A 19966-nucleotide genomic window follows, 5' to 3' on the forward strand; every position below is an offset into this window, starting at 1 on the left:
ATTCACAAAACTAGAAATTAAGTATTAGTGGCCACTAACACTGCCAATAAATTGCTACACTTATTAGCTTCTGGAGAGCAAACTTTAAGAACTTTTTAAAATGTGCGGCCAAGCCCGGTGGCTCAGACCTGTAATCCTAGCACTTTGGGATGCTGAGGGCAGGCAGATCACGAGGTCAGCAAATCGAGACCATCCTGCCTAACATGGTGAAATTCCGTCTCTACTAAAAAATATATAAAAAATTAGCTGGGCGTGGTGGCGGGCGCCTGTAGTCCCAGCTACTCAGGAGGCTGAGGCAGGAGAATGGCGTGAACCCAGGAGGCAGAGCTTGCAGTGAGCCGAGATCGCACCACAGCACTCCAGCCTGGGCGAAGACAGTGAGATTCCGTCTCAAAAACAAGTGCATACTCCCTGCTCCCCCACGACCTCCACTCCCCGCAAAAAAGTAAAGTGTGCATACCCTTGAACAATTATATTTCTGGGGCTTAATTATAAGAAAATAAAGATACGTACAACTGTAGTTTTAAGACTGTCCAAAGCTTTGTTTACAAAAAAAAATTGGGAAGGTTACAACAACAGTGTATTGCTAAAATACAGTATAAGTATGCAATGTACCATGTACTACTAAATAGTATATAATACTATGTAGCTACTACAAATTTTTCAGAGATCTGTATCTACTAACATGAGCTATTCAGTTTAAATTTTAAAATATTACTTAAATATATATGCAGTATGACAGGGCTTTTTGAAGATTATATATGCCCCAAAAAGCCTGGAAGAACACACCAAAATGTTATCTTTGGATAGTTATATTTTCTAAAACTGTCTATGAGCATGTATTACTTTACTGGGATCAAAGGTAAGATAAAGATGAGGTGCCTCCTCTCACAAATCCACACCAATCTTCAGTCACTTGACCAGTATTCCTTTTGAAAGGAGTAATAAAACTCCATTTTAAACAGCATAAACAGCCATAACTCTAGCATGAATTCCACAAACTTTTAAGGATAGTAGCAACAGAAAACTTTTCTTCTATCTCTGAAGCTAGAAAATCCACTTATGTGAATGATGATTTTATTTAAAGGATCAATATAGGGAGTGACAATGCATTATAAATAGTTTATCCTCTTCAGAATACCTATTTTAGTTAGAGGGCTAGAGGAAAAATTTTGTTCAAAATGTACTCTACTAAACTACTCCTAGGGCCAGGTGCGGTGGCTCACGCCTGTAATCCCAGTACTTTGGGAGGCCGAGGCGGGCGGATCATGAGGTCAGGAGATCAAGACCATCCTGGCGAATACGGTGAAACCCCATCTCTACTAAAAATACAAAAAAATTAGCCAGGCGTGGTGGCGGGCGCCTGTCGTCCCAGCTTCTAGGGAGGCTGAGGCAGGAGAATGGCGTGAACCCGGGAGGCGGCGGAGCTTGCAGTGAGCGGAGATCGCGCCACTGCACTCCAGCCTGGGCGACAGAGCGAGACTCCATCTCAAGAAAAAAAAAAGAAAAAAAAACTACTCCTAAACGTTATTCAAGACTAGCCAGAAAAGCCTAAATCTGGTTCAATGAACTCCCAGAGTTTTTTCAGTTTTAAAATCAACTCAGGAGCCATAGGTCAATATAATTAGAAAACAGGAAGAATATTTCAGACTGGTAAAGTCAGAATCAGATCAAGTAGAAATAGAAAAAAAAAAAAAATGTTCTCTAATGCACTATGGCTACCTCTTACAAACAGCCATACTTTCTCATTAGAGAATACATATTTTTAAAATGGTTCTCCCAAATGTTGATACAGGCAACATCACGGTAGTCCATGTGCTCAAATGCTAACTCGACTAGCTAAACCTTTTAAAGAAGTTTTCTTCAACTATTAACACTGCTTACTTAAACCCCTATTACACAGACTAGCTATGCTATTTATACCCACACAGAATCACAAGAGTTGATGTACATTTTTAAGCTTTTTAATTAGAAGGAAAATATTACCGTATTGGTCATTATAACACTCAGTCTTAAGCACATAGAGCACAAGTTTCAAATCTCCTAAATCCCACTTCTTGCCCAGAGGCAATCAATGTTAATTGTCTGGCATGTGTATTTCTGGACACACCTCTTACGTCTTTACACAGCATAAAACAAATTCTACAGTTGGTGATAAGTGCTAAAGCGAATTTAGGAGAAGGGGAGCTTAAGGTGCTAAATAAGGGAAGACACATCACTAAGGGGGTAGCTTCTGAGTAAAAATCTCAGAACTGAGGAACCAAACTGTATGACTCAGAGAAAATTCCAAGGAAAAGCTCTAAAGGGGAAACATATCCAATGTGTTCAAGACAGTTACGAAGGCCAGTGTGGCTGAAGCACTGTATAACAGTAAGGGAAGGGACACAACAAATCACATAGGATGCCCTGTAAATCACAGAAAAATTCTGACTTCAATGCTGAAAAAGGCAGCCATTAGGTTGTTTTCAGGCAAAACATTTTTCAACAGCCAGGCGCACTGGATCACACCAGCACTGAGAGGTGGAGGTGGGCAGATCACCAGGTCAAGAATTTGAGACCATCCTGGCCAACATTGTGAAACCCTGTCTCTACTAAAAATACAAAAAAAATTAGCCGGGGGTGGTGGCAGGTGCCTGTAATCCCGGCTACTTGGGAGGCTGAGGCAGCAGAATCGCTTGAACCCGGGAGGCGGAGGTTGCGGTGAGCCGAGATCGTGCCATTGTACTCCAGCTAGGGCAAAAAGAGCGAAACTCCATCTCAAAAAAAAAAAAAGAAACATTTTCCAAACATTACATTTTAGGATAAATCTAGCTACCACTTTAAGAACAAAACTAGCGTGGAGGGACAAAAGAAATACTAACCTATTTTATACAATAATGCACAAGATACAATAGTGGCTTGAAATTGGACCAAGTGTCAACAATATGCAGCATGATTTTCTTTTCTTTTTTGTGACAGGGTCTTGCTCTGTAACGCAGGCTGGAGTACAATGGTGCGGGTGCGATCTCGGCTCACTGCAACCTCTGCCTCCTGGGCTCAAGCGATTCTCATGCCTGTCTCTCAAGTAGCTGGGACTACAGGCACATGCCACCACTCCCGGCTAATTTTTGTATATTTTTGAAGAGATGGGGTTTCACCACGTTGCCCAGTCTGGTCTCAAACTTCTAAGCTCAAGCGATGCACCTCCCTCAGCCTCCCAAAGTGCTGGGATTACAGGCGTGAACGACCACACCCAGCCAACATGATTTTCTAATAGGCCAAAGGTGAGAGATGAATAAAAGTCAAGGATGACTAGCCAAAATCTTTGGCTCAAGAGACACAAAAATTGTTTCATTAACTGAAAAAGGCAACAGTACACAAGACACTGGTTTGAGGGATGAACATCAGGAGCACAGTTTTGCACTTTTAAGTTGACATATTGGATATTCAACAGAGTTGTCATGTAGGTAACTTGATTGGTATGACATTCGAATGTATAGGCTGTTGATCTTGAGTGTGGATATCAGCTTATAGGTGGTATATTAAATCATGAATGAATCTGAAATGACCCAGATTGTGGACAGAAAAGAGAAGTGAAAAGACTGAACCATGGGGCACTCCACCAGAAAGAGGTTTAACAGTCAGAAACATCTAACAAAAACCTGGAAGCAAAGTAAAAAAAATTAAAAAAAAAAAAAAATGTTTCAAGGAAGAGATCTGGTTAAATGGAACCAACAGGTCAAGTGAGATGAGGATTGAAAAAGGACCCCTGGGCTTAGTTAACGCATCCCTCTGGGTGTTTTTTTTTTTAACCATAAATAACTTTTTTTCAACTAAAGTTCACTTCTTACGGTTTTATGATAGTTTTAAAAAAAGGAAAGTTCACTTTTGTTTTTTTACTTTAAGAGACAGGGTCTCTTGTCGCCCAGGCTGGCGTACAGAGGCACAATCATAACTCACCCTGACCTCAAACTCCTGAGCTCAAGTAATTCTACTGCCTCAGTCTCCCGGGGAGCTACACTACAGCTGTGTGCCACCACGCCCAGCTTTTTGTAGACAGGGTCTTGCTATGTTGCCAGACTTTCCTGGCCTTAAGCTATCCTCCAACTACAGCCTCCCGAAGCGCTAGGATTACAGGCATAAACTGCTGCATCTGGCCCAAAGCTCACTTTTAAAATGTGCTTGCTTCCCTACTAACAATGCTATCACAACCACGGTAACATTTTACCAAGATACATCTACCTGAACAATTTACTACCTTGTACATATACACACATCTGTAAGCCATTTAAGGTGTTGGGAATTCAAGGGCAAAAATACAAACATATTTAATTTTAAAATTTTTAAAATAAAAGTGCAAGGTTATTCTTTGGAACTTTAACCAAACTAAAATTTGTTTTTCTAGAATGCTCAGTTGGACACAGTAGCTCACGCCTGTAATCCCAGCACTTTAGGAGACCGAGGTGGGCGGATCACGAGGTCATGAGTTCTAGACCAGCCTGGCCAACATGGTGAAAGCCCATCTCTACTAAAAATACAAAAATTAGCTGGGTTTGGTGGTGCATGCCTGTAATCCCAGCTACTCAGAAGGCTGAGGCACAATAATCGCTTGAACCCAGGAGGCGAGGTTGCAGTGAGTCAAAGATCACGCCACTGCACTCCAGCCTGGCGAAAGAGCGAGATTCTGTCTAGAAAAAAAAAAAAAAGCTCAACATATCAAAGTGAAGAAAAGAGTCTACTATCATTAAGTGTTGAAATCTGCAGCCTTAATCCCTGGGTTGAATCCAGCTAAACCACTAAAGCAGTTTAACTTTAGGCAAGTAAGTTATTTACACTCTGTAGTCCAATATTCTCACCTCTAAAACATGAATGATTAACAGTATCTACTCCTACTCAAGGTTTTGATGATAATTCAGTCAGTCAACACAAACTCAGAACTTTAACAGTGGTGGACATAGTCAAGAGTTTAGAATACTTCCGTAAGAGAGAAATCAACGTCCTGCTACTTTTCCCTGCCAAATCAAAAAGCCATTATATGACCCAACAAGGTATCACAGAACTAATTAGTAATTTCCGGGAGCCTGATCAGTTCTCTTATTCCGACTGATTTTGCACATTAATACACCCAATAAAAACTCATTTGAAAAACCAGGTCAAGTTATTGTTAGGCCTGGGATGATTATTTTCTCCAAGAGATTGAGACAGTAGCCTACTCTAATATATTGGTCTCCTAACTTACTACCCTACTTGCCCTGTTAGTCCTCATCACTAACATTCCCTACACAACAGCCAGAAGATAAATCAGACCTCTTTTTCAAAATCCTTTAATAGATTCTACCTGTGACCAAGATAGGATCTTAAACAAGACCCTCTAAGGTTGTGCTATGAATGTTTGATCCTTGCCTACCTCTCCAACTCCATCCCTCATCTATGTATACTTGGTAATTATTTTCCAGTATTATTTCTTACTTGGAGGCCAAGTCTTGTTCCCCCTCATTACCTGTGCTTTCACATATGGTTTTCTTACAGAATGAGCTTCACCATTAGCTACTTCCATATAGCCAAGCTTCCCTGTAGGGAAGGTTCCTTCCCTGGCAGCATCCCCCAAATTCCATGTTCCCTTGCTATCTTCTCATCCACCTTGTTCTTTTCCTTCATCGATCCTGACTATGAAAAGTGCCGTTTACTTTGTTTCTTCCCTCAATGATCTGTAATATCCATGACGGCAGGGGACATGTTTCGTTCTTCCCTATATGCCCAAACCTAATAATGATTTTCAAAATAAGTACTCAAATATTTAATAAACATCTTATACGTGAATGTTCCTTGAACACCTCCAAGACGTTTAAAACATTCTTTTTCCCACCCTCAAACTATAATCTGCTCCCTTCGTTTACCTTCCCCAGTTATCTATCCCTATCCCAGAAGCTAGAAACCAGCAATCATGCCAAATCTATGTCCTTGTCCACCCTCTATCATATCCGTCCTGAGATGCTCCTAATTTTACCTACTAATCTCTAATCTCATTAGCATTACCTTTGTCCAAACCAGGTCGTTATTCTTCCTTGGATTTTAGTATCTCCCTTATTAATCTCTTACTTCCAATCTCATTTCCTCTACACTATTTCCATACTGTTATTACAAAGACAGTCCTAAAAATTAAAATCTTCCAGTAGTTTTTGAGACCAGCCTGGGAAACAAAATGAGACTGTCTCCACTAAAAAAATAACAATAAAAAATAGTCAGGTGCTATGGTGCACGTCTGTAGTCCCAGCTACACAGGACGCTGAAGCCAGAGGATGGCTTGAACCCAGGAGGTCAAGGCTGCAGTGAGCCTTGTTATTGTTTAATGTCGCTGCAATCCAGCCTGGGTGACAGAGCAAGACCCTGTCTCAAAAAATAAAAATAAAAGGAAAATCTGATGTCACTTTCCAGTTTAGAATCTTTCTAAAATGCCTCACCATTAGTTTCTGGTTAAGATATAAACTCCTGCCGGGCGCGGTGGCTCAAGCCTGTAATCCCAGCACTTTGGGAGGCCGAGGCGGGCGGATCACAAGGTCAGGAGATCGAGACCACAGTGAAACCCCGTCTCTACTAAAAATACAAAAAATTAGCCGGGCGCGGTGGCGGGCGCCTGTAGTCCCAGCTACTCAGGAGGCTGAGGCAGGAGAATGGCGGGAACCCGGGAGGCGGAGCTTGCAGTGAGCCGAGATCGCGCCACTGCACTCCAGCCTGGGCAACAGCGTGAGACTCCGTCTCCAAAAAAAAAAAAAAAAAAAAAAAAAAAGATATAAACTCCTTGGCATGTATGTCATTCAAACTTTTATTCTCTGGCCTTAAGATTCTTTTCAGTACACTACCTCTCTTAAAAGGATCCCGTTGACCAGGCATGGTGGCTCACGCCTAATTCCAACACTTTGGGAGGCCAAGGTGAGTGGATCACGAGGTCAGGAGTTCAAGACCAGCCTAGCCAAGATGATGAAAGCCCATCTCTACTAAAAATACAAAAATTAGCTGGGCATGGTGACAGGTGCCTGTAGTGGTGTGAGATCACACCACTGCGCTCCAGCCTGGGTGACAGAGTGAGACTCTGTCTTATTAAAAAAAAAAAAAAAAAAAAATCAAATCCCTTTATGTGATTAAGGTAGAAGAGATAAAAATAATGAAATAAAAAAAAAGATCCCCTCACCTCTTAGGGTTAGGTAACCATTTCTGCATGCCCTTTTTTTTTTTTTTTGAGACGGAGTCTCGCTCTGTCGCCCAAACTGGAGTGCAGTGGCCGGATCTCAGCTCACTGCAAGCTCCGCCTCCCAGGTTCACGCCATTCTCCTGCCTCAGCCTCCCGAGTAGCTGGGACTACAGGCGCCCGCCACCTCACCTGGCTAGTTTTTTGTATTTAGTAGAGACGGGGTTTCACCGGGCTAGCCAGGATGGTCTCGATCTCCTGACCCTGTGATCCGCCCGTCTCGGCTTCCCAAAGTGCTGGGATTACAGGCTTGAGCCACCGCGCCCGGCCTCATGCTTTCTTTTTTTAAAGAGATGGGGTCTCACCGGGTCTCTACAAAAAATACAAAAATTTAAGGCCCGGCGCAGTGGCTCACGCCTGTAATACCAGCACTTTGGGGGGCCGAGGCAGGCAGATCAAGAGGTCAGGAGTTTGAGACCAGCCTGGCCAACATAGTGAAACCTCGTCTCTACCAAAAATACAGAAATTAGCCAGGCATGGTGGTCTGTGCCTGTAGTCCCAGCTACTTGGGAGGCTGAGGCAGGAGTATCGCTTGAACCTGGGAGGCGGAGGTTGCAGTGAGCCAAGATTGCACCACTGCACTCCAGCCTGGGCAATAGAGCGAGACTCTGTCTCAAAAAAAAAAAAAAAAAAAAACAAAAGAGAGAGATGGGGTCTCATTATGTTGCCCAGACTGGAGTGCAGTGGATAATCATATCACACACTAAAGCCTCTCAACTCCTGGGCCAAAGACCCTCCTGCCTCAGCCTTCCAATTAGTTGTGACTGCAGGCTTACCAATGCCCCTAGCTTATTTCGGCATGCTTCTATAGGATCGGTATTTACCTCTCATCATATATGGACATTATTTCATTCATGAGTCTCCCTAAGCTGCAAAGCCCGTAAACATAATAAACTATATTTTATATCCCGAAACAGAACATGTCCCATAAAAACAATAAATTTGTAGAATTAACAAGGAGTAAATCTAACTAAACCTATAGTGAACAGCTTCCATATACTGACAGCAACAAAGAAGTAGAAAAAATAGCTCTCATACAATAGAGGGCATCAATAAAACTTGCACCTATTTAAAAAATAAAAAGATTCCCATTATTTTTCTAGATAACCTCCAGGAATCTTTTCCTTAACTTTCTCCCATTCTGTTTTGAGTGTACCTTTGGTTTTCACTTAAACTAGATTTTCCTTTTCATCCAAGTATGATATAAGGGGGCAAGTTTGTGATTTACCCTAATACAACAGTACCGAATATGCCTTTCAAAAAATTATTCCAGGTTAGGTGCAGTGGCTCACGCCTGTAACGTCAACACTTTGGGGTGTCAAGGCAGGAGGATTGCTTGAGCCCAGGAGTTCAAGACCAGCCTAGACAACATAGTGAGACTGTCTCCATAAAAAATAGAAATATTTTAAAATAAAATCTAATTATCCCCCAGCTTGAAATCTATCAGAGCAATTCTAAAATGGTTATCTTACTCTTTGGCTATCCACATCTTTATTAATCTCTACACGATTCCTGTGAATAACACAGAATTCATTCCTTCTTACCATTAGGAATTCTATGAATTCACATTAGAATTCCCAAAATCTAGCTGGGCCTTGAGTCACCATTGTAAAAGGGGTCAGCCTGAGATGGTTCCTGATTTGGATGTATAGGTTAAACAGAGTTCCCTGCTTTGTGAGGTCAAAAAGCCTACCTTTTTTCAAATTTTTAAAAACCTTCCAGTGAGACAGCATTTTAATATTATGTTGTATCTCTTGTGGTTTGACTCTTGGGAAATTTTAATGAGATAAAAAGTCTAAATAGAATACAATCCAAAAATGTCATGAACCCAAGAAATACGTTAAATGACAGAAAATGTTTACTAATTTGTAATAATCTAAAAAAAAATGGATTCCCCAATACGTTGCCTTGTTACTAATCATTAATGCAAGCCACTTTCATTTTAAACTTCAGCTGCTCTTTCCAAGTACCCAAAATGTTCTAATCAGCCCAAGTTAATTAGAAACTCCTATTATTCCATTAGTTTACAAATAACTGAGGTGGTCCCCCTTGGGAAACACTTCAAGATGCACATACAAAACGCTTAATCCAAACACTTCCAGAGGCTATGACCTATACACATCAGCTAAACTGTTAAACGGGTTTATTTCCTAGTCTTTGTAATGAATCCAAGTGGACCTCACACCTCTTACCATCACCCAGGAAGGGTGTGCATCTGTTCCGAAGGCCCCCCTGGCTCCAGGTCATCCTGGCTGCTGCTGCTCCAGGCTGGGCATCCATGTTGCTGCAGCTTGTGGTTTGTGAGGGGTAGTGTACAGGAAAAGCAGGATGGGATTTCAAGGGAAACAGGAGGAAGATGGCTTTCAGGGAAAATGCCATCACGATCATAAGTGTTAAGTAGTACCACACACATTTTATTGCAGCACAGTTTAAAAATTTAACAAATGAAAGATTAAAAATAAAAAAACAAAAATAAAAAAAATTAAAAATACAGACGTCCAGAGATGCTCTAAAACAGTTAAGTTAAAGATCAGGAAAAATAAGGTCATAGACTTAACAGCCAGTAAAATTCTGTTCAGTGTGGGGAAGGGGATAAGGGCAAGGGTGGGGTTGGGAGAGAAAAGGTTTATGTGATCAATCCACTTAAAAATACTAATGCCTTCGCTTTCTCTCCCAAGATGCAAAACTCCAAAGTCAATCAGGAGGCCGGAGAAATTCTTAGAAACATTCAGAAAAACTCGATTTTAATCCGGTTAAAAATCATCAGTGTCATTATCATCATCATCATCACCATCATAAGTATTAATATAATAATAATAATAATAAGTAATAGTAACTAGTAACAACAATAAAAAGGAAATCAGCGGAAAGTCAGGAAAAATGTTAAAAAAAAATTGGAATAACTTACTGTAGCTGAAGATCAAAAAAATCTCACTGTAAAAAAACAAAAATAAAAATAGCCCAGATTAGAAAAACGGGAGGTGCAAAAATGTCAAGTCAGTAAAGTTCATTTCTTTTCTCTTTCCAAAAGCAGTTTCCACAAAAACCGCAAGGATAAAGTTTTCAGTAGCAGACAAGCAAAGCCCTTTCGACATCATCAATCAATCTTAAAAATACACGAGGAAGTAGAGAGGTCAGTTTATGAGAGGCTAAAAGGCTCCTCCTCCTCTAACCCAACTGCTGCAGAAAAAATAGAAATAGAAATTTTAAAAATTACATCTTAAATCCAGGTCCCGGTTTTGGAAACAATTAAAAAAAAAACACCTGTACATTTGCCGTAGTGCACACCAAGTTGCATCATTATGTTTAAAATGTCTTTATAAAATCAGTTTTGGAATGGAATGTGTGTGTTCTGGAAGGGTGGGGAAGGGAGGTTAAAAATCAAAGCTGAGCTCCAGTGAGTAGGGATGGGGTTCGCCTTGCTGCCCTGTGAAAGGAGAAGGGACAGATTGAGTCAGAGTTCCTCAGAAATGTTGTGCCCTAAACCCCCAAGACAGAAACATCTGTCTATTGCAGCTAACACATTTTGGTAAAGCATTAACATTCCACTGGGATGGGACAGCCTCCATAGAATCACCTCTACCAGTGACTGTCTTCACAATTCTTCAACATCAATAGGTGACTAAAATTAACTAAATCCATGTCAATATGCCCTTGAGGGTCTCAAAAAGAGTATATCCAAATATTCATCTTGATAATGAGCAGTTTGGGCAAAGAAAATACAGAAAAACCGGGCCAACAAATAGAGGTGAAATAGTGAGCAAATGTCAAATATTGAGACTGTAAAAATTAAGCAGATTCATGGGTTTTAAATTTAAAGCCCATGGAGTTTCCACTATGAGTAACAGACTGAAGGTGAATGGCCTACCATGAAGATCTATACTAGTGATGACTCTAGATCTATTTTCAAAACCAGTGAGTGATCAAACCACAAGACCTAATAGGTTCTACTGTTAGGGGGAAAGATGTTTTAAATAAGGAGCACATTATTTCACTCACTGACAAAACGAAAATACAAATGGAATAAAAAAAGACTACTATGGCTACTGAATATTTAAGGTCATAAAATAGGTGAAAAAATTAAGGTCCTTATGTTAATACTTCTTTTGTTTCTGTAATCCACTGTTTACTATGTAGCATGTATAGCTAATTTCAAGTTATGGATTCTAAAAATCTGGTACACAATACCACACTAAAATAATTTCCATGACAAACTGCTTGTTTCATCAGCTAAAATAAGAACTACAATTGGACTGTAGCTCCTTGTGCAAACAATGAACTAGCTGCACTCACTTTTCAATTTAGCCATAAGGTCTTATTCTCCTTTGTAAATTTCAGGAAATTAAAATATTTTAAGGCCAGGTGTGGTGGCTCACACCTGTAACCCCAACACTTTGGGAGACTGGGGTAGAGCATGGCTTGAGACCAGCCTAGGAAACAAGGCAAGACTTTATTAAAAACAAAAAACATTAACAGGGTGTGGTAGCCTGTAATCCCAGCTACTTAGGTGTCTGAGGAGCGAGGATCACTTGAGCCCAGGAGTTTGAGGCTGCAGTGAGCTCTGATGACGTTATTGCATTTCAGCCAGGCCAACAGAGAGAGACCCTGTCTCAAAAATTTTTTTTAATTGAGCATTTACAAGTGTTCCTTGAGCCGGCCAGGTACAGTGGCTCAAGCCTGTAATCCCAGCACTTTGGGAGGCCGAGATGGGCAGATCATGAGGTCAGGAGATCAAGACCATCCTGGCTAACACGGTGAAACCCCATCTCTACTAAAAAATACAAAAAACTAGCCGGGCGAGGTGGCGGGCACCTATAGTCCCAGCTACTCGTGAGGCTGAGGCAGGAGAATGGCATAAACCCGGGAGGCGGAGCTTGCAGTAAGCTGAGATCTGGCCACTGCACTCCAGCCTGGGGGACTCCGTCTCAAAAAAAAAAAAGAAGTGTTCCTTGAGCCAACTATGCATGAATGACTACAGCAGCAACAGATACTGTAACTAAAACCATAAATGTTTAAAAAGTAGAACAGTGCAGGAAGGACAGTTAATTTTTACATTTGATGTGTGAAACTACGAATGTACAAACTGCGGAAAAAGTCTGAAGAATTGTAGGAAATATACATCTGAATGTTCTTTTCCTGTTTATGAAATACAGTTATGGTGAAACATTTCATTTTCTTATTTGGAGCCACAGCCCAACCTGGTAATCAATTTTCAAGATATGTAACTTTATAGTTCAACCACAACCAAATCCTTTGTACAGGTGCCACAAGACATAAGCTTAAAAGGAAAGAAAAATGTGAAAAGAAACTAATTCTATCTTTCAACATCAAGAAGTTCAGGTACCTCCCAAGATTTTATGTTAAACTGAAGAGCTACCACTCATAAAAAGACCAACTTTAGGCCGGGCACGGTGGCTCACGCCTATAATCCCAGCACTTTGGGAGGCTGAGGCAGGTGGATCACGAGGTCAGGAGATCGAGACCATCCTGGCTAACACGGTGAAACCCCGTCTCTACTAAAAATACAAAAAAATTAGCCGGCCATGGTGGCAGGCGCCTGTAGTTCCAGCTACTCGGGAGGCTGAGGCAGGAGAATGGCGTGAACCCGGGAGGCGGAGCTTGCAGTGAGCCAAGATTGCGCCACTGCACTCCAGCCTGGGGGACAGAGCGAGACTACGTCTCCAAAAAAAAAAAAAAAGACCAACTTTAGCACCATTTTCAATCAAGAATATTCCTTTAGGCCAGGCGGGGTAGCTCACTCCTGTAATCCCAGCACTTTGGGAGGCTTGGGGCAGGCGGATCACCTGAGTTCAGGAGTTGAAGATCAGCCTGGAAACATGACTCTGTCTCTACCAAAAATACAAAAAATTAGCAGGGCTACTGAGGCTGAGGGCACCCTTAAGCCTGGGAGGCAGAGGTTGCAGTGAGCTGGGATGACGCTACTGCATTCTAATCTGGGTGACAGTGTGAGGCTCTCAAAAAAAAAGAAGAGTATCCTTACATAAAGCTCAAAGGTAGTTTTTAAAAAAAGTATCTCTAGGTTATTATTTGTCAAAACCTGCCTGAAGTTTGGATCCCTTCTTCTAAAGGGGTCCCTCTCAGAACGAGTGATGCATAAGCATCATCACCTGGAACTTACTAGAAGTTCAAACTCTCAGGCCCCACCGCAGACTTAATTAGAAACCTGGTGGTATAGATCATAGCAATCTGTTTTAACTAGCCCTATTGATTCTGGTGTTGGCTAACGTTTGAGAACCACTGTGAAGATTTTAAATCGGGAATCTCTCTTTCCCAGTTTATAATCAATTATTATTACTTATTATTATTTGAGACGGGGTCTCGCTCTGTCACCCAGGCTGGAGTGCAGTGGTGCGATGGCTCACTGCAACCTCTGCCTCCCAGGTTCAAGCTATTCTCCTGCCTCAGCCTCCCGAGTAGCCCGGACTACAGGCGAGTAGCCCGGACTACAGGCGAGTAGCCGGGACTACAGGCGAGTAGCCGGGACTACAGGCGAGTAGCCGGGACTACAGGCGAGCGCCACCACACCCAGTTTGTTTGTATTTTTAGTAGAGATGGGGGTTTCACCATATTGGCAGGTTGGTCTGGAACTCGTGACCTCGTGATCCACCCGCCTCAGCCTCTCAAAGTGCTGGGATTACAGGCGTGAGCAGCCGCGCCTGGCCTCTAGAATCAATTCTTTAAACAAAGTGCCTGTCCTTCCAGTGTACTGGGACAGAATCAAGTTAGAGCACCAAATAATGTTTTCCTGATACAATATAAATCCAAAAACACATAACCTATCACAGTAAATGTACCAAAGAAACCTCTTTCCTTTGGTTAAGAAACCAAATTTTCTTGTAAGATTTTCTTATTAACTAAAGAAAAATAAATTTTCTTTGGTTAAGAAACCAAAATTTCTTATGTTAATAAATCCAAATTTTTCAATATCGAGAAAACCTGTAGTTATGCCACACCTCAACTTTCTAGTTCTCACCAATCCTCTAGTAAATGTAGTATACACAAAACCAAAAGCTTCCCATTTCCAATGAGAATACAAGAATATGCATATTAAGAGCAAATAATGCTCCCCAGAGACAACTACTAATTATTTGAAGACTGAAATAATGTGGTTAAGAATAGTAGTAACTACTACTAATTTAGAAAACTGGGGCCGGGTGCCGTGGCTCACACCTGCAATACCAGCATTTTGGGAGGCGGAGGCACGAGGATTGCCTGATCTCAGAAGTGAGACCAGCCTGACCAACACGGTGAAACCCCGTCTCTACTAAAAATATAAAAATCAGCCCGGCGTGGTGGCGCACGCCTGTAATCCCAGCTACTTGGGAAGCTGAGGCAGGAGAATCGCTCAAACCCGGGAGGCAGAGGCTGCAGTGAACCGAGATTGTGCCACTGCACTCCAGCCTGGGGCAACAGTGAGACTCCGTCTCAAAAAAAAAAAAAAAAAAAAACTGCTTTAAAAAGACTGCATCTGTACAGTTTTTAGTCTTCTGGCAACGAAAAAATTGAATTAGAAACCAAAAATTCAAATAAGTTAAAAAAAAAAAGTCTAAGTCCTCTTATTTAAGCAAGGAGGATTAAAATCTATTTCTCCTCCTAGGCAAACTTACTCCCTATTCAACACCTCACATTCAACACTTAATATTAAGTTTTAATAATTTGCCCCTTAGTCTTTAAAATTAGAGCAACTAGCTATTTGAGTTTATTCTTTGTGTCGCACTGCCATTCCATCCAAAACAAGGTCGAATGCCATGTCAAATCCTCTAAGAGATTTAATTACAAACGTAAGCTGTTTAAATTCTCCACAGAAGGAACATCAACTACCAAGTATTCCCAAGAGTGGCACACGAATGGGGGGAAAAAAAGGTCAGAAAACCTGCAACCTGGCCATCCTTCAACTTTTCCCCCTAGCCAATACGCTAGCCAATACGAAAATGTTACTAAATGCCTATCCAGTTGAGAACACACCTGGAATTGTGATATAAATGCCGTGGCAAACAGTTCTTGATATTAAAGAATTTTTGGTACGCTGATATACATACTGATCTGATATACATACTGATCGGAAGGAACCCGTATTTCTAACACCTCAAAGGCAAAGAAAAGTGCCTGTCAATCAATTTCAGCTATTATCAACTGTTCTTAAATACTAACTTCTGACATTTCTCATTGCCAACATTTTTACTACATGATTTCCCCATTAATCTATTTTTGCCTTTACCCTCATTTCTAACAGTTTAGCACGATGATAAACTTTAGTTTTAAGTTCCTGTAATAATATATTTAAACTTAAAGGGGTCGCGATGTTTTTGACCCTTATTTTACTTCCTATCAAATAGGTTGCCTTACAGATACATTTCTTACCCGGCAGAATTGGTTTAAACTGTGCTTAACAGCTTTAGTTTTTGTGAAATTAACAGATTGTAAAAAATAACCAAATCTCATGTGAGGATTTAAAAAACCGATTTCCCAGATAAGTGAACGTGACACTAAAGATCTGTAACTTACAAGTTTTTTATCAAATTTCAGCACCGAGCAAATAACAGCACTGTTAATATTTGCTTAATAAAATGTAGCTGTGAATTTTTGCCCAAGTTTAGGTGGACGGGAAAATTAACATCAGAATAACCCGAAAGTCAAATTTTGTCATCTTACACTTAGGAAGTTACGTTAACAACAAATTCTCAAGTCTCGTAGTATTTTTCTTAAGCGCAATTTGGGAATTTCCAGTTACCTCGTGGTTTCCGTCATCAGGTTCTTGCAAAGATTCAAATATTGTACTTTTAGAACCCGGTATTCCATTAACCAGGTAAAAACCACTCGACTGACCTCGTGGTCAAATTCCTTAGTAGTTCTGCTACTGACTTAATTATGACCCTAGCAATCAACACTTTGCCTCAGTTTCTGTCTGAGAAAGAGAGTTAATACCTACCTCAAGCAAAGTTCCACTAACTTATATATTTCAAGTGTTTTGTAACCTGCAGATGAAAAGTCAGCTGTAATTATTAATATAGTTATACACAATATTTCCTTTTACAAACGTAAGTGAAAATAACTACTTCGAGCTCCATTATTTGCTCATAGAGAGGAATAAAATAAAAAGTTATCAGTAAAATGCTAAATCTTTTGTTAAACCTTTCTCATAGGCCACGCGGCACGATCCAGGATTTAAAGGCTCGCGATACATCTACTTGGTAACCTTCCCCCTCCCCCTCCCCCAATTTTTACATGTAAGAAGAACCGAGGTAATAGAAGGCATCGGCGCTATGTTAACTTCGACTATATTAATGAACATCGCGATCTTCATTTTCAGGATCCCGGAGTCCTCGCGGTCGTAGAAAATGAAAGGAAAGCAGCCGTTAACACAGGAAGAGCGAAAAAAGGGCATTTTCCCTGGCGATCGTGGCCCAGAGGACACCAGGTTAAACCTACGCAGAGGCTGAGGCCTGTAAAACCGCCTCCCGCTTCAGACCTAATCCCCCAAAACAAACAGAATAAATGAGGGCCCGGTTAGTTAGGGGGAAGGGTTCCCTCATATTCTCTCCCACACCCCCTCTAGCTTCCCAAAAAACCCAGCGCCTTCCCTGCGTCCGCCCTCTCCACTTACCAGGAGGGGGGAGGGAGAAGAGATTCGATTCTGAGTCTCCTACTCCCGGATTCGGCGTGAAGAAACCGACTGCAGGTCGAGGTCGGCAGCGCGGCCACAACCGCTCAGTCTTCGTCTCTTCACAAAATGGCCCCCGAGTCTCCTCTGCCGCCGAGGCGAAGGCCTAGTCCCCGCCCCATCCCTAAGAATCTTCCTATTGGCTGTGTGTTTTTTCGCTCCCGCTCCTAATTAGACAGTTCAACCGCTTCTCACAATGATATCCAGTCACAATTGGCAGTGGGTTAGACTAAGCAGAAGAATTTCCACATGCGTGAGAGAAACTAGTTTGTAACTGGTTAATTTTCCTGTCATTTATCGTCTGGGGAATGTTTATTGGCTATTGCACCGGACGACCCTCTGGGTGGAAACTCGCCTTTGTATCGCGCACCGTCTCACATCCGGGTATCTGGAAGGCCTGATTGGCGGCCGCGGTGTCCTATCGCTGCTCCTTAGAGTGCCTAGTAAAAGGTTCGCTCAGACCTCGATTTCCGGCGGCGCGGGGGCGGGGAAGGGCTTGAGGGGCGTTGTTAGGTGACGGGCGCAAAGGACTTGCCCTAGCCCCGGGCCTACGAGAAAAAAAGCGCGAAATGAAGCCTCCGGCGTGCAATATGAATAAAGAAAGAACTTTACTTAAAATGAGGAGGGAGCAGCGGTGACTAGGCCGTGTTAAAGTGTGTAGAAAACTAACCAGCCCTGCCGTTTTTCCAACCCGAGAGCCTTTCTCAGGTCCAGATTCGAATGTCAGCTACCTCGTAGACATCTCTGCTTCTCAGCCTATTAAACCCTTCTTCAGACAACACATATTCCATCCAAACCAACTGACTTCCTTATTCCTCTCCAATATGAAAAGTAAATGAAGTGCAAAATCCCGGCCTCTGGCCCAAGTCATCTCACTAATATCTTAAGTGCCAGTAAAATTGGCCCATCCCTCCGAATCTGCTCCCTTCATTTCCCTCTTAAAATGGCTTGTCTCCTACGTACCCCCGTCACCTGCCAGTCCTTCTGGTTACATTATAGGAACTGCGCACACAGTGGATTAGCATCAGCTCTACTAAGGGAGCCATTTCTTTTTTTTTTTTTTCTTTTTTCTTTTCTTTTTTTTTTTTTTTTTTTTTTTTGAGGCAGAGTCACTGTCGCCCAGGCTGGAGTGCAACTGCCTCCAGTTGAGGTTGATTGGCGGCCGCGGTGTCCTATCGCTGCTCCTTTTTTTTTTTTTTTTTTTTTTTTTTTTTTTGAGACGGAGTCTCGCTCTGTCACCCAGGCTGGAGTGCTGTGGCCGGATCTCAGCTCACTGCAAGCTCCGCCTCCCGGGTTCCCGCCATTCTCCTGCCTCAGCCTCCCGAGTAGCCGGGACTACAGGCGCCCGCCACCTCGCCCGGCTAGTTTTTTTTTTGTATTTTTTAGTAGAGACGGGGTTTCACCGTGTTAGCCAGGATGGTCTCGATCTCCTGACCTCGTGATCCGCCCGTCTCGGCCTCCCAAAGTGCTGGGATTACAGGCTTGAGCCACCGCGCCCGGCATATCGCTGCTCCTTAAAGCGCCTAGTAAAAGGTTCGCCCAGACTTCGGATTTCCGGCAGCCTAAGGAAATCCTGAGTGACGACCTCCAGCGAGGTTGGCTCACGGCAACCTCCGCCTCCTAGGTTCAAACGATTTTCCTGCCTCGGTCTCTCTAGTAGCTGGGATTACAGGCGCACGCCACCATGTCCAGCCAATTTTTGTATTTTAGTATAGATGGGGTTTTGCCATGTTGGCCAGGCTGTTCAGGTGATCCACTCGCCTTGGCCTCCCAAAGTGCTGGGATTACAGGCGTGAGCCACCGCGCCATACCGCTTTAAACTATTTTAAAAAGCAAAGACAAAAAATACGGGAGAAAGTATACACTAAAGTGTTAGTAGTGGTTCTCTCCTGGTAGGAAAATTACATGTGATTTTTTTTAACTTTTTTTTTTCGAGACGGGGTCTCGCTCTGTCACCAGGCAGTGGTGCGATCTTGGCTCACTGCAACCTCCGCCTCCTGGGTTCAAGCTGTTCTCCTGCCTCAGCCTCCCTAGTAGCTTGGACTACAGGTGCGTGCCACCACACCCAGCTATTTTTGTATTTTTAGTAGAGATGGGGTTTCACCATGTTGGCCAGGAAGGCCTCCATCTCTTGACCTAATCCGCCCGCTTCAGCCTTCTTGCTGGGATTACAGGCGTGACCCACCATACCCGGCCTTAAAACCTTATTGTACTTTCCTATATTTTCTAAATCATCTACTTTGAGCAAGTAATCAGAGGGAGAATATCCTACGAGTGCTTAAAGCCTCGACTCAATTGCCACATTGCAATTTATTTAAAATTACCTCGTAGCACCATGGGTAGTTTTACACTCCTCTTCTCTCCCTTCCTGGATGGTAAGATTTTTTGATGGCAGAGTTTAATTATTACCCTTCAATATATTTTCCTTGTTACTACCTCTTAATAAATTAATGAAATATTAATTAACCATTAACTTGTATTTATCAGGGGAAATTGCTATTTTTCCAGGACAAGCAGATAGACTGTCCTTTTTTCTCTCTCTTTTGAGATGAGGTCTTGTTCTGTTTCCCAGCCTGGAGTGCATTGGCATGATCCCAGATCATTACAGCTTCAACCTCCCAGTCTCAAGCAATCCTCCCACCTCTGCCTCTGTAGTAGCTGAGACCACAGGTGTGCACCACCACGCTGGCTAGTTTTTTTTATATTTTGTAGAGACAGCGTTTTGCCATGTTGCCCAGGCTAGTTTTGAACTCCTAGGCTCAAGCAGTCCTCCCTCCTTGGCCTCCCAAAATGCTGGGATTACAAGCGAGAGGCACCATGCCAGCCCTGTTTTTTCTTTGTTGTATATTTTATGTAATACTTACTCAGAGAGGCCTGGAGTCTGTCGGGTCTGGTTGACACATAATTTATATTATTATTATTACTATTATTTGAGACAGGATATCACTCTGTTGCCCAGGCTGGAGTGCAGTAGCACCATCAGGGCTCACTGCAACCTCGATCTCCTGGGCTCAAGAGATCCTCCCACCTCAGCCTCCTGAGTAGCTGGGACTACAGGC

The 19966-nt window shown here is 42.3% G+C and overlaps 1 protein-coding gene across 29 annotated transcripts in view; it reads right to left on the reverse strand.

Moving 5' to 3' along the window:
* HNRNPC (heterogeneous nuclear ribonucleoprotein C) overlaps positions 1 to 19966 on the reverse strand; it is a 107646-nt gene that overhangs the window by 44713 nt on the left and 42967 nt on the right. For 4 of the 29 annotated variants that reach the window (XM_073996930.1, XM_073996922.1, XM_073996919.1 and 1 more), the window contains exons 1-3: positions 16851 to 16979; positions 10443 to 10652; positions 10134 to 10159 (exon numbers count right to left, since the gene is read on the reverse strand). The gene's annotated coding sequence lies outside the window, so the exon portion shown is untranslated. Of the gene's footprint in view, positions 1 to 9410; positions 10187 to 10442; positions 10653 to 16175; positions 16222 to 16850; positions 16980 to 17262; positions 17456 to 19966 lie in introns of those variants that run through there. The other 25 variants (XM_073996929.1, XM_073996920.1, XM_065547467.1 and 22 more) reach the window with 9 other exon arrangements.

The sequence above is a fragment of the Macaca fascicularis genome, chromosome 7 (genome assembly GCF_037993035.2).
Source record: "Macaca fascicularis isolate 582-1 chromosome 7, T2T-MFA8v1.1".
NCBI lineage: Eukaryota > Metazoa > Chordata > Mammalia > Primates > Cercopithecidae > Macaca > Macaca fascicularis.